Source organism: Tachypleus tridentatus, unplaced genomic scaffold, assembly GCF_004210375.1.
Source record: "Tachypleus tridentatus isolate NWPU-2018 unplaced genomic scaffold, ASM421037v1 Hic_cluster_2, whole genome shotgun sequence".
Lineage (NCBI taxonomy): Eukaryota > Metazoa > Arthropoda > Merostomata > Xiphosura > Limulidae > Tachypleus > Tachypleus tridentatus.
Genome location: NW_027467782.1, coordinates 51,615,390 through 51,630,365, shown reverse-complemented (window position 1 = coordinate 51,630,365; position 14,976 = coordinate 51,615,390).

The window sequence follows — 14,976 nt, the reverse complement described above, 5'->3', positions numbered from 1 at the left end:
GTGTGGAATTAGAAATATTCTTTGGTAACAACTAAAATCTGTGAGCTTTGTGTGATACCTGTCAGATTATAAGGTGAAGAGTGTGTGGAATTAAAAATATCCTTTGGTAACAACTATTATCTGTGGGCTTTGTGTGATACCTGTCAGATTATAAGGTGAAGAGTGTGTGGAATTAGAAATATCCTTTGGTAACAACTATTATCTGTGGGCTTTGTATGATACCTGTCAGATTATAAGGTGAAGAGTGTGTGGAATTAAAAATATCCTTTGGTAACAACTATTATCTGTGGGCTTTGTGTGGTACCTGTCAGATTATAAGGTGACAGTTTCTTTCGTGGTATCTGGATCGACATCCAGTGAGTTTTATAAGTCTTTAGCTCAAGTATCATAAATGTTTCTGTGAACAATATGTTACTATTAATATCTTCTTACAATAACTTTTTATATAAACTTTAATTTATGTATCACGAATGTTCTGGGAACAATGTGTTACTGTTAAGATATTCTTACAATAAGTTTTTATATAAGTGTTTAGATCATATATCATAAATGTTTTTGGTAACAATGTGTCACTCTTAAGGCATTCTTACAATATTTGTTTATAAAAGTGTTTAGATTATATGTTCTTGGTGGCAATGTATCGCTGTTAAGATATTATTACAATAACTTTTTCAAAAGTGTTTAGATCATATATCATGAATGTTTTTGGTGACAGTGTGTCACTGTTAAGATATTCTTACAATAAGTTTTTTATAAAATGTTTAGATTATATATCATGAATATCGTTGGTGACAGTGTGTCACTGTTAAGATATTCTTACAATAGGTTTTTCAAAAGTGTTTAAATTATATATAATGAATGTTTTTGGTGACATTGTGCCACTGTTAAGATATTTTTCCATACAGTTTTATACAAATCTTTACTATGTTAACTTAAAAGGACAAATATTATATAAATAACTCATCATTGGTATCAACTTTAAATCATTATGTAATAAGATCATTATTAAAATAAGTGAACTAAACGAAGTGTTAATTATTTGTGGACCAAATCGTAGTTTATTTTACATTAGAAATGTCACCTTCTATGGCTTTTACATGAGATAAATTGCTAACGCAATATTTCCTACAGTAGACGACAATTTACATGAGAATGACCATATGAATGGTGGAAACGTTACAAATATCTGCTCCAAAGAGCTGTGTCTCTAAACTTTAGAAAGTCATTAGTTTATATACCACTGACGAAAGTTGCTGTCTTCGCTCGGGTTATTGGTTGATATGTTCTATATTACTCTGTCTATCTCTATATTCTGAACCTGTTTTATAATAAAATAACACTTAAACAGTTGGAACGTCTTTTTATGTTTTTTTTTAGAAATTAAAATGGGGTAAAATGCTACTATACCTCACGTTATCTAAACAACATAAAAGTCAGTGTGTGTCACATCACATCAGACTTGATTTCTCGAAATAAGAAGATCCATAAAAGCCATAATGCATTTATACAGATAGAATAGCTCCTTATATGTTTGTCTGAATGATTTTAATGATGAAGCTGTGAGTATTGGTAATATTTGAAGAAAGTGTGAGATAACCTAGCTTAGAGGCAAGGGCATAAGGTGTTGTGAATATTTGAAGAAAGTGTTTTTATAATGATATCATTCAGTAAGTATTGTTTTTCTATTGTCATAATTTGATATAAGCTGTTTTTATAATGATATCATTAAGTAAGTATTGTTTTTCTATTGTCATAATTTGATATAAGCTGTTTTTATAATGATATCATTATGTAAGTATTGTTTTTCTATTGTCATAATTTGGTATAAGCTGTTTTTATAATGATATCATTAAGTAAGTATTGTTTTTCTATTGTCATAATTGGATATAAGCCATTTTTATAATAATATCATTAAGTAAGTATTGTTTTTCTATTGTCATAATTAGATATAAGCTGTTTTTATAATGATATCATTAAGTAAGTATTGTTTTTCTATTGTCATAATTAGATATAAGCTGTTTTTATAATGATATCATTATGTAAGTATTGTTTTTCTATTGTCATAATTTGGTATAAGCCATTTTTATAATGATATAATTCAGTAAGTATTGTTTTTACTATTGTCATAATTGGATATAAGCTGTTTATATAATGTAATCATAAAGTAAGTATTGTTTTTTTATTATCGTCACTGGATAGAAGCTGTTTCTATAATGATTCATTAAGTAAGTATTGTTTTTCTAGTGGCATAATTGATAAATGATAATTTAATAAATGTTGTTTTCTACTTATAGGTTGGTTTTATGAATTCTGCACAGTTGTACAGTTTTTTTTTAAAAAATCGTGTTGTGTTGTCTACAATGCCTCATGTTTTAACATTTTAAGTTCTTAAACTTACTCTACTACTACCAGGAGGCTCTAAAATTGGTAGTAATTTCAACTCAGTTAATATGCACAGAAACGAACAAGCAAAAAGTGGAACTAGAAATTGTTGAACGACTGGCCTATGTTTATAAGTGTATGCTAACTATTAATAAATAATTATCTGGGTTCAGCAGTGTATGTTAACAACACGTGACCTAAAAAAAACAAGGAAAGTATTAATAAATAATTATCTGGGTTCAGCAGTGTATGCTAGCAACACGTGACCTAAAAAAACAAGGAAAGTATTAATAAATAATTATCTGGGTTCAGCAGTGTATGCTAACAACACGTGACCTAAAAAAAACAAGGAAAGTATTAATAAATAATTATCTGGGTTCAGCAGTGTATGCTAGCAACACGTGACCTAAAAAAACAAGGAAAGTATTAATAAATAATTATCTGGGTTCAGCAGCGTATATTAACAACACGTGACCTAAAAAAAACAAGGAAATTATTAATAAATAACTATCAGCAGTGACATGAAATTATTGAACACTTTCCTAATCTTTGAGAAGAGGATTATGTTTGCACTCTAACAGTGTTTCGATTTATTGATTTTCAACAGAGCTCTTAACAAATGACGTTGTTTATTCTGTACTGCAATAACTTAAAGTATAAATAGAATCTGAAAGCTGTTTAGTCATTCGTACGCCATGAAAAATCAAACCAAGAAGCTGCTTCAAAAAAAATGTATGTTTAATTTCTACATATAGTTATGATGTAGATTATCAAGTGGCTTTGTTTAGTTTATAAAATTATAGGTCCTTCGTGTTGGTGATATAAATTATCAAGTGGTTTTCTTTAGTTTAGTTTATAAAATGGCAGGTTCTCCTTGTTGGTGATGTAGATTCTCAAGTGGCTTTTTTAGTTCGTAAACTGACAGGTCCTCTTGTTGGTGTAAGTAAAATGTTTTTAACAGACATGTCATACGCTTTCGCAGTTAAATGTAAATTATCTATTCGAAAATTTACCCTTTTTCCACTGAACTGATTTCACAAATTTAACCAGCTAACCTGGTCATCAGAAGATATTAATTTCAATATCGCATTTAATCTCTGTGACTTACTCAAAATTTCATATCCATAATTAATTTTTGGCAGTTAATTCATAGCCTTTATCTTTTAGTGCTTTTATGAATCTTTTGTAGTTATTAATTTAATTATTCTTTATCTCTATATGCAACAAAACATTGAAACTAATACAATAATGATCATTTGCACCCACATGTTCTCCTATTTCTTTATTTGAAATTAACGATAAATCTAAGATAACTTTGTTTTTAGTGGGTCCCATCATTAATTGTTGAAAATAAAGACTTTAAACAGTTTCCAAAACTCTTTCCTGGTGGTTAGGACTCACGACTCTTAATGTGACGGTCGAATCCACGTCACCCAAAACATGCTCGCCCTTTCATCCGTGGTGGCGTTAAAATGTAATGTTCAATACCACTCTTCGATGGTAAACGAGTAATTCAAAAGTTGGAGGTTGGTGGTGATGACGAACTGCATTCTTACTAGTCTCACACTGCTAAATTAGAGACGGCTAGAGCAGGTCGCCCTCATGTAACTTTGAGCGAAACTGAAAACAAACAAACCTTTCTCCCTTATGGCTTAACTCTAGTATTTCCCAGTCTATATACATATTTATAATTAAAATCACCCATTAACAACTGAAATCTTACTCTCATTGTAACTTTTATCACAAACTTCATCAGTATCACCTTGTTGTCTGCAACAAATTCCCACTAAAATATTTTTTTTCCTTTTTATCCACCAGTATCATTGTTTATTACCGTAGTTTATTTGTCTTAACAAACCATATTTAAATTATCATTGTTGATTAATGTAATGTACTTGTCTAAACAAACAATATTTAAATTATCATTGTTGATTAATGTAATGTACTTGTCTAATCAAACAATATTTAAATTATCATTGTTGTTTCATGTAGTTTACTTGTCTAAACAAACAATATTTAAATTATCATTGTTGATTAATGTAATGTACTTGTCTAAACAAACAATATTTAAACTATATTTGTTTATTAATGTAATTTGCTTGTCTAAATAAACAATATTTAAATTATGTGTGTGTGTTTTCTTTTAGCAAAAACACACATTGGATTATCTGCTGAACCTACCGAGGGGAACCGAATGCCTCATTTTAGTTGTAATTCCGTAGACATAGCGCTGTATTAGCGGGGGACATTTAAATTACCCTTGTTGATTACCGTAATGTACTTGTCTAAATAAACAGTATTTAAATTATCATTGTTCATTAATATAATTTACTTGTCTAAATAAACAATATTTAAATTATCGTTGTTGATTAATGTAATTTACTTGTCAAAAATCAACAATGTTTAAATTATTATTGTTGATTAATGTAATTCATATATTTGAATTGTTTGTTTTGAATTTCGCACAAAGCTACTTGAGGGCTAATTGTGACAGCAGTTCCTAATTTAGGGGTGTAAGACTAGAGGGAAGGCAGGTAGTCATCACCACCCACCGCCAACTCTTGGGCTACTCTTTTACCAACGAATAGTGGGATTGACTAAAACATTATAACGCCCCACGGTTGAAAGGCCGAGCATGTTTGGCGCGACGAGGATACGAACCTGCGACCCTCGGATTACGCCTTAACACGCTTGGCCATGCCGGGCCGTCATATGTTTGAATATAGATTTCCAACAACCTTTTAAATTAGTTACATTATGTTATTCTATAGTGTTATTATAACAACAGAGATTTTCTGCGAGTGTTATAAACGTACAAACAATACGTCACGTTGTATTAATAACAAAGAATGATAATTAGGTTATGCTTTTTCTTCCGGAGACTTTATTGTCTATAATAACTCATCGGAATGTAATACATTTAACGAAAACTCTGTAAATATTTTGAAACGGAATATAATATTTTTGTTAAAAATATTCGTTTTGTTACAATGTTCACAAACTACGTGGCTCTTCAGGAGCGATCTCATTAACCAGCTACGTACTGTGGTGACAGCCATCTTTGTAATTCATTATTTAACAGCTGTCATAAAAGGAAACTCATCACAAAAGTAATTAATGTTGATAAACAGATTTGGTAATTTTAATCAATTATACAAGTAAAACATTAAACCAGAAAATACCCACATTGTGTAATTGTTTCATTTATTTTTAAAAATATACAACTTTGTTTTCACTGAAAAAGTAATGTCCTTTAAGAATTTACCTGGTGACAACTTTTGTTTTCACTGACAAAATTATGTCCTTTAACAATTTACCTGGTGACAACGTTTGTTTTCACTGATAAAATGATGTCCTTTAACAATTTACCTGGTGACAACGTTTGTTTTCACTGATAAAATGATGTCCTTTAACAATTTACCTGGTGACAACGTTAGTTTTCACTGATAAAATGATGTCCTTTGACAATTTACCTGGTGACATTTGTTTTTATAAATAAAACGATGTCCTTTAACAATTTACCTGATCATAACCTTTGTTTTCTCTGATAATGTGATGTTCTTTATCAATTTATCTAGTCACAACCTTTGTTTTTACTGATAAAATGATGTCCTTTGACAATTTATCTAGTCACAACCTTTGTTTTTACTGATAAAATGATGTCCTTTGACAATTTATCTAGTCACAATCTTTGTTTTTACTGATAAAATGATGTCCTTTGACAATTTATCTAGTCACAACCTTTGTTTTCACAAATAAAAGAATGTTCTTTAACATTTTAACTTGTCACAATCTTTGTTTTCTCTGATAAAGTGATGTCCTTTAACAATTTACCTGGTCGCATTTGCTTTTACGAATAAAATGATGTCCTTTAACAATTTATCTAGTCACAACCTTTGTTTTCACTGATAAGTTGATGTCCTTTGATAATTTACCTAGTCACAACCTTTGTTTTCACTGATAAAGTGATCTCCTTTGAATATTTACTTGGTCACAAACTTTGTTTTTGCAAATAAAATGATGTCCTTTAATAATTTTCCTAGTCACAACCTTTGTTTTCACTGATAAAGTGATCTCCTTTGAATATTTACTTGGTCACAAACTTTGTTTTTGCAAATAAAGTGATGTCCTTTAATAATTTATCTAGTCACAACCTTTGTTTTCACTGATAAAGGGATCTCATTTGAATATTTACTTAGTCACAAACTTTGTTTTTGCAAATAAAGTGATGTCCTTTAATAATTTATCTAGTCACAACCTTTGTTTTAACTGATAAAATGATATCCTAGTGACAACCTTTGTTTTCACAAAAAAATGATGATTTTTAACAATTTACTTTTACTGATAAAGTGATATCTTTTAACAGTTTATCTTGTCACAATTTTTATTTTCATTGATAACGTGATGTCCTTTAACAATTTTCCTGGCCATACGTACTTTATATGTCACAACCTTTATTTAAATGACGAGTTAGTTTTTTCATAGTCCCATGGAATGAAACTTTCTATAATAATATATAGTGATGTAAATTTTACGATTTTCATTTAAAAGGCTGGTTATAGTTATCCACAGTCCAATAAGAGGAAAATAAATACAATAATTTATATTGTTTTGTCGACACCTTAACGTACGCGATTATAACTGAACTGGGACTGTTATCTCTACATGTTTTACAGTACAGTTACGAACCAAATTGGATCTTCTGTCTTTATTATTTTTTATGACGTGATATTTCATATTCATTGTCTTACTTGTTTGTTTTTATTATAACAAAGCCACATCAGGCTATCTGCTGATCCCACAGAGTGGTATAGAACCCTTGATTTTAGTGATGTGAATCCGTAGACTTACTCCTGTACAATCGGGAGACTTATTTTACATATTTCATGAGCTACTCTATAATGTTTATATCTTTAGACTCACTTAATGAGATATTTATATTAATCGTTAGCTTAAGACGTTTTGATAAGGTGTTCTTATTGGTTGTTAGTGTAAAACCGATCTGAGGAGGTATTCTGTATTATTCTTTATTGTTAAACTGGTCTAATCAATTATTCTATATTAGTTGTTGTTGTTGGAATGTTATAATGAGCTAAGTGATAGTGATCCTTATTATTGGACCCGTCTCATGAAGTATTCTGCATTATTCATTATTGTTAGACTTGTCTAATGAGGTATTCTGTATTATTCATAATTGTTAGACTTGTCTAATGAGGTATTCTGTATTATTCATAATTGTTAGACTGATCTAATCAATTATTCTATATTAGTTGTTGTTATAATGAGCTAAGTGATAGTGATCCTTATTACTGGACCTGTCTCATGAAGTATTCTGTATTATTCATTATTGTTAGACTTGTCTAATGAGGTATTCTGTATTATTCATTATTGTTAGACTTGTCTAATGAGGTATTCTGTATTATTCATTATTGTTAGACTTGTCTAATGAGGTATTCTGTATTATTCATAATTGTTAGACTGGTCTAATCAATTATTCTATATTAGTTGTTGTTGTTGAAATGTTATAATGAGCTAAGTGATAGTGATCCTTATTATTGGACCCGTCTCACGAAGTATTCTGTATTATTCATTATTGTTAGACTTGTCTAATGAGGTATTCTGTATTATTCATTATTGTTAAACTTGTCTAATGAGGTATTCTGTATTATTCATAATTGTTAGACTGGTCTAATCAATTATTCTATATTAGTTGTTGTTGTTGAAATGTTATAATGAGCTAAGTGATAGTGATCCTTATTATTGGACCTGTCTCATGAAGTATTCTGTATTATTCATTATTGTTAGACTTGTCTAATGAGGTATTCTGTATTATTCGTTATTGTTAGACTTGTCTAATGAGGTATTCTGTATTATTCATTATTGTTAGACTTGTCTAATGAGGTATTCTGTATTATTAATAATTGTTAGACATGTCTAATGAGGTATCCTGTATTATTCATTATTGTTAGACTTGTCTAATGAGGTATTCTGTATTATTCATAATTGTTAGACTGGTCTAATCAATTATTCTATATTAGTTGTTGTTGTTGAAATGTTATAATGAGCTAAGTGATAGTGATCCTTATTATTGGACTCGTCTAATGAGGTATTCTGTATTATTCATTATTGTTAGACTTGTCTAATCAATTATTCTATATTAGTTGTTGTTGTTGAAATGTCATAATGAGCTAAGTGATAGTGATCCTTATTATTGGACCCGTCTAATGAGGTATTCTGTGTCATTCATTATTGTTAGACTTGTCTAATGAGGTATTCTGTATTATTTATTATTGTTAGACCCATCTAATCAAGTATTCTATATTAGTTGTTGGTGTTGGAATGTTATAATGAGCTAAGTGATAGTGATCCTTATTATTGGACCCGTCTCATGAAGTATTCTGTATTATTCATTATTGTTAGACTTGTCTAATGAGGTATTCTGTATTATTCATTATTGTTAGACTGGTCTAATGAAGTATTCTATATTATTCATTACTGTTAGACTGGTCTAATCAATTATTTTATACATTTGTTAATGGTGGACTGTTGTAACAAGACACTCGTTATTGTTTGTTATTGGTACATTTACACAACTAAGTTTATTGAAACACCGACAAGAGGGTAGTGTTATCAATTGCAAAATATAAAAATAACGATAGGGAAAAAGAATTAACAAAAACAAAGAAACATCAAAATAAACACTAACACAAGTAATGTGTTAACCATGTTACAAAAAACAGGAAGGAACTGTCATCTATCACGTCCGGTACAATGAGAGACAGAAACTCTTTTTGATGATGTCTACTACAGTGACAAAAAGAAACTTACTGATGATGTCAGGTTCAACGAAAACAATAAACTGTTACTCATGATGTCTAGTCCAATGACGAAAAGAAACTGTTGCTAATGATGTTTTGTACAACAACAATAAGAAACTTTTACTAATAATGTCTGGTACAACGACAATATGAAACTGTTACTTATGATGTCTAGTACAACGACGAAAAGAAACTGTTGCTAATGATGTCTGGTACAATGACAATAAGAAATAGTTACTAAGATGTTTTGTACAACAACAATAAGAAACTTTTACTAATGATGTCTGGTACAACGACAACAATAAACTGTTAGTTATGATGTCTAGTACAACGACGAAAAGAAACTGTTGCTAATGATGTCTGGTACAATGACAATAAGAAATTGTAACTAATGATGTTTTGTACAACAACAATAAGAAACTTTTACTAATGATGTCTGGTACAACGACAACAATAAACTGTTAGTTATGATGTCCAGTACAACGACGAAAAGAAACTGTTGCTAATGATGTCTGGTACAACAACAATAAGAAATAGTTACTAAGATGTTTTGTACAACAACAATAAGAAACTTTTACTAATGATGTCTGGTACAATGACAATAAGAAATAGTTACTAATGATGTCTGGTACAATGACAATAAGAAATTGTAACTAATGATGTTTTGTACAACAACAATAAGAAACTTTTACTAATGATGTCTGGTACAACGACAACAATAAACTGTTAGTTATGATGTCTAATACAACGACGAAAAGAAACTGTTGCTAATGATGTCTGGTACAATGACAATATGAAATTGTTACTAATGATGTATTGTACAACGACAATTAGAAACTTTCTTATTATGTCTGGTACAACGACAATAAGAAACTGTTACTTGTTATGTTTGGTACAACAACAAGAAGAAACTTATTTATAAAGTCTGGTATAACGTCAAATAAGAAACTGTTTACGTGTAACGAAGAGACGTGAAGTCCATTTTATTTTATCTGTATAATCAGCGATTCTCATATCTCTTGAAGTGTTGACTGTGCAGATTTTGTCTTGTCATTTCCAATATTTTATCGAAATTTCGAAAACCAGAGATAAATCTGTGATTTAACCCCTAGACGAGAGTTAAACAAACCCATTGTGAAAAAATAATTTATTCTGACGTTTATTGTTCAATGTACCATTTGTATTAAGGTGTTTTATAGTTAACAATGTGTTAGATCTGACGAATTAAGAAATTAGTTAACGTTTTAATAAACATTTTAGGTCTCAGTACGTTTTTTTTGTTTTTTTTACGAATGACTTAAAGCTCAATAAAACAGATTTAGCCAGTAAGACACCAATTTGACAATGTCCTTGATGGTATGAAACTCCGGAAGTTACGAGATAACTGGTTCCCTGAAACCATTTATTTGTACGAATCAGTGATATTTACTCAGTCGTTTTATAATTTCAAACTGGCTTTTTAAGTTTTAAATAACTTTAATTGATTATTGTCGTCCAAGTGAACATACGACAAATATTGAAATCAAGCCATCGATCAGCTCGAGACAGTTAAAATAACCGTTATAAACTCAGTTAGAAAAAGTGCTTTGCGAAGAAGACAAGAGCCGCTAACCTCGTACCCACTGCCTTGTAAGTTTTGTTTTTCGACTGATTTATTTCTAACAATTAGATATGGAGAATATTTTGTTTCCTACAAGTAATTTCAATAATCTAATATTTCTTCAAGTACGATCTATTTCTTAAAAGAAATTCCAACTTTTTATCTGTGACGTAACAAAAACTAATGTTCAATAATGTATTTTCCGATCACGTTTTGTAGATGAATGTGTTTATCTTATGTTCCCATATTCAGTGTTTCTAAAATGCTTATTACTCTACCATAACGTAAACAAACAACAACACTGAAATGATAATCTGTGTTAATATAATGTAACAGGAAAAATATTATATATTTTTTATTATTTAAACCACATTATGACAAAACTGGTAAGATAAATATTATACACGTGCAATGAACTATTAAATACGTTCTAATTACATTATGAAAGCTAAACGTTACAATGAGTCTGAAGGTGTTATACCAACACGTTCAAACTGAAACATTTTTAAATATTCTGTAAAACGAACATTTCATCAGAACTTATTTCAAATGGGAAACATTGTACAACATTACTGCGAGAGCTGAACGTGTTATAATAACACTCTGAGAGCTAGAAAAAAATATACAGTAATATACCTATATATATACAAAAGAAAGAAGCAAAGTCACCCAATAAAGTTAATTCGTTCACAAAAAAAGATTTATTTCCATAAGCAGAGGTTACTTTTCACGGTGCTCAGAACAGAGCACTTAGTTTGAACCAAATTAAATAAAAACAACACAGTATAAAAAACCTTTATAAATTAATACAACTTGGTGGAATTCATGGTGTACACAGCTTTCACAACAGAGAAATAAAGAATTCCAGACTCTATTCTCTGTCATTACGAAAAAATTCCCATTTCAAACTTCACTTAAATCTTTACATACCTTGAGGGTTAATTGTACTGGACAAGTCAACATTAGTGCTTCGTTTGTTGTAGAATACAGAAATAATACAATTTACTCAGAAAACGACGTGATGTTATTGTTCCATTTTCACTCAATACATTTCTCATAAAGCGCCGAAATTTTATATAGAATTGTAAAGGTCTCTATATATACCATACCAACAATATATACACTCTTCAACGAATGGACGTCAAACCATACGAAATAACGCTTTAACAAAGAACTGAGGTGTCATTAATATAAAATCACTTAACTAAACAAACCTGTCATCTGTTCCGAAATTACATTAAATTCTTCAACAGTAAGCTATGATAAGATGGAGAAGTCAGGATTTACTAATAAAACAATAGTAAATTAATGAATAACAATGACAAGATGGAGAAATCAGGATCTACTAGTAAAACAATAGTGAATTAATTAATAACAATGATATGATGAAGAAGTCAGAATATACCAGTAAAACAATTGAGAATTAATTAATAACAATGATAACATGGAAAGGTCAGGATCTACTAGTAAAACAATAGTGAACTAATTAATAACAATGGTAAGATGGAGAAGTCAGGATCTACCAGTAAAACAATAGTGAACTAATGTATAACAATGATAAGATGGAGAAGTCAGGATCTACTAATAAAACAATAGTGAATTAATTAATAACAATGATTAGATGGAGAAGTCAGGATCCACCAGTAAAACAATAGTGAATTAATGAATAACAATGATAAGATGGAGAAGTCAGGTTCTACTAGTAAAACAATAGTGAACTAATTAATAACAATGATAAGATGGAGAAGTCAGGATCCACCAGTAAAACAATAGTGAATTAATGAATAACAATAATAAAATGGAGAAATCAGGATCTTCTAGTAAAACAATAGTGAATTAATAAATAACAATGATAAGATGGAAATGTCACGATATACTTGTAAAACAATAGTGAATTAATTAATAACAATGATAAAATGGACAAGTCAGGATCCACGAGTAAAACATGAGTGAACTGATGTATAACAATGATAAGATGGAGAATTTAGGATCTTCTAGTAAAACAATAGTGAATTAATGAATAGCAATGATAACATGGAGAAGTCAGGATCTACTAGAAAACAATAGTGAACCAATTAATAACAATGATAAGATGGAGAAGACAGGATCTACTAGTAAAACAATAGTGAATTAATGAATAGCAATGATAACATGGAGAAGTCAGGATCTACTAGAAAACAATAGTGAACCAATTAATAACAATGATAAGATGGAGAAGTCAGGATCTACTAGTAAAACAATAGTGAATTAATTAATAACAACGATAAGATGGAGAAGTCATGATCTACTAGTAAAACAATAGTGAATTAATTAATAACAATGAGAAGATGGAGAAGTCAGGATCTACTAGTAAAACAATAGTGAATTAATTAATAACAATGATTAGACGGAGAAGTCAGGATCCACCAGTAAAACAATAGTGAATTAATGAATAACAATGATAAGATGGAGAAGTCAGGTTCTACTAGTAAAACAATAGTGAACTAATTAATAACAATGATAAGATGGAGAAGTCATGATCTTCTAGTAAAACAATAGTGAATTAATAAATAACAATGATAAGATGGAAATGTCACGATATACTTGTAAAACAATAGTGAATTAATTAATAACAATGATAAAATGGACAAGTCAGGATCCACGAGTATAACATGAGTGAACTGATGTATAACAATGATAAGATGGAGAATTTAGGATCTTCTAGTAAAACAATAGTGAATTAATGAATAGCAATGATAACATGGAGAAGTCAGGATCTACTAGAAAACAATAGTGAACCAATTAATAACAATGATAAGATGGAGAAGTCAGGATCTACTAGTAAAACAATAGTGAATTAATGAATAGCAATGATAAAATGGAGAAGTCATGATCTACTAGTAAAACAATAGTGAATTAATGAATAACAATGATAAGATGGAGAAGTCAGGATCTACCAGTAAAACAATAGTAAACTAATGTATAACAATGATAAGATGGAGAAGTCAGGATCTACTAGTAAAATAATCGTGAAATAATGAATAACAATAATAAGATGGAGAAGTCAGCATGTTCTACAAAAACAATAGTGAATTAATGAATAACAATGATAAGATGGAGAAGTCAGGATCTTCTAGTAAAAGAATAGTGAATTAATTAAAAACAATGATATGATGGAGAAGTCAGGATCTACTAGTAAAATAATAGTGAGTTAATTAATAACAATGATAACTTGGATACGTCAGGATCTACGAGTAAAACAGTTGTCAACTAATAAATAACAGTGATAAGATGGAGAAGTTAAAAAGCCGTGAAACAATAGTGAACAAATGCATAACAATGATGCGATTGTGGTGACCATAGTGTAAGCACTAGAAATCAGAGTCAATACGAGAGTAATCCATTAAATCAGAGTCAGTAGTGGGGTTGTCCATTAAATGAGAGTCAAGAGTGGAGTAATCCATTAAATCAGAGTCAATAGTGAAGTAACCCATTAAATCAGAGTCAAGAGTGGAGTAGTTTATTAAATCAGAGTGAATAGTGGAGTAATCCATTAAATCAGAGTCAATAGTGTTGTACTCCATTAAATCAGAGTCAACAGTGGAGTAATCCATTAAATCAGAGTCAATAATGGAGTAATTCATTAAATCAGAGATCAATAGTTACGTAATCCATTAAATGAGAGTCAATATTGGAGTAATCCATTAAATCAGACTCAATAATGGAGTAATCCATTAAATCAGAGATCAATAGTGGAGTAGTCCATTAAATCAGAGTCAATAGTGGAGTAGTCCATTAAATCAGAGTCAATAGTGGAGTAGTCCATGAAATCAGAGTCAATAGTGGAGTAGTCCATCAAATGAGAGTCAATAGTGGAGTAGTCCATCAACCATTAAATCAGAGATCAATAGGGGAGTAATCTATTAAATCAGAGTCAATAATGGAGTAATTCATTAAATCAGAGTCAGTAGTGGAGTAATCCATTAAATCAGAGTCAATAGTGGAGTAATCCATTAAATCAGGGTCAATAGTAGGGTAGTCCATTAAATCAGAGTCAATAGTGAATTAGACCATTAAATCAGAGTCAATAGTGGAGTAGTCCATTAAATCAGAGTCAATAGTGGATAGTCCATTAAATCAGAGTCAATATTGGAGTAATCCATTAAATCAGACTCAATAATGGAGTAATCCATTAAA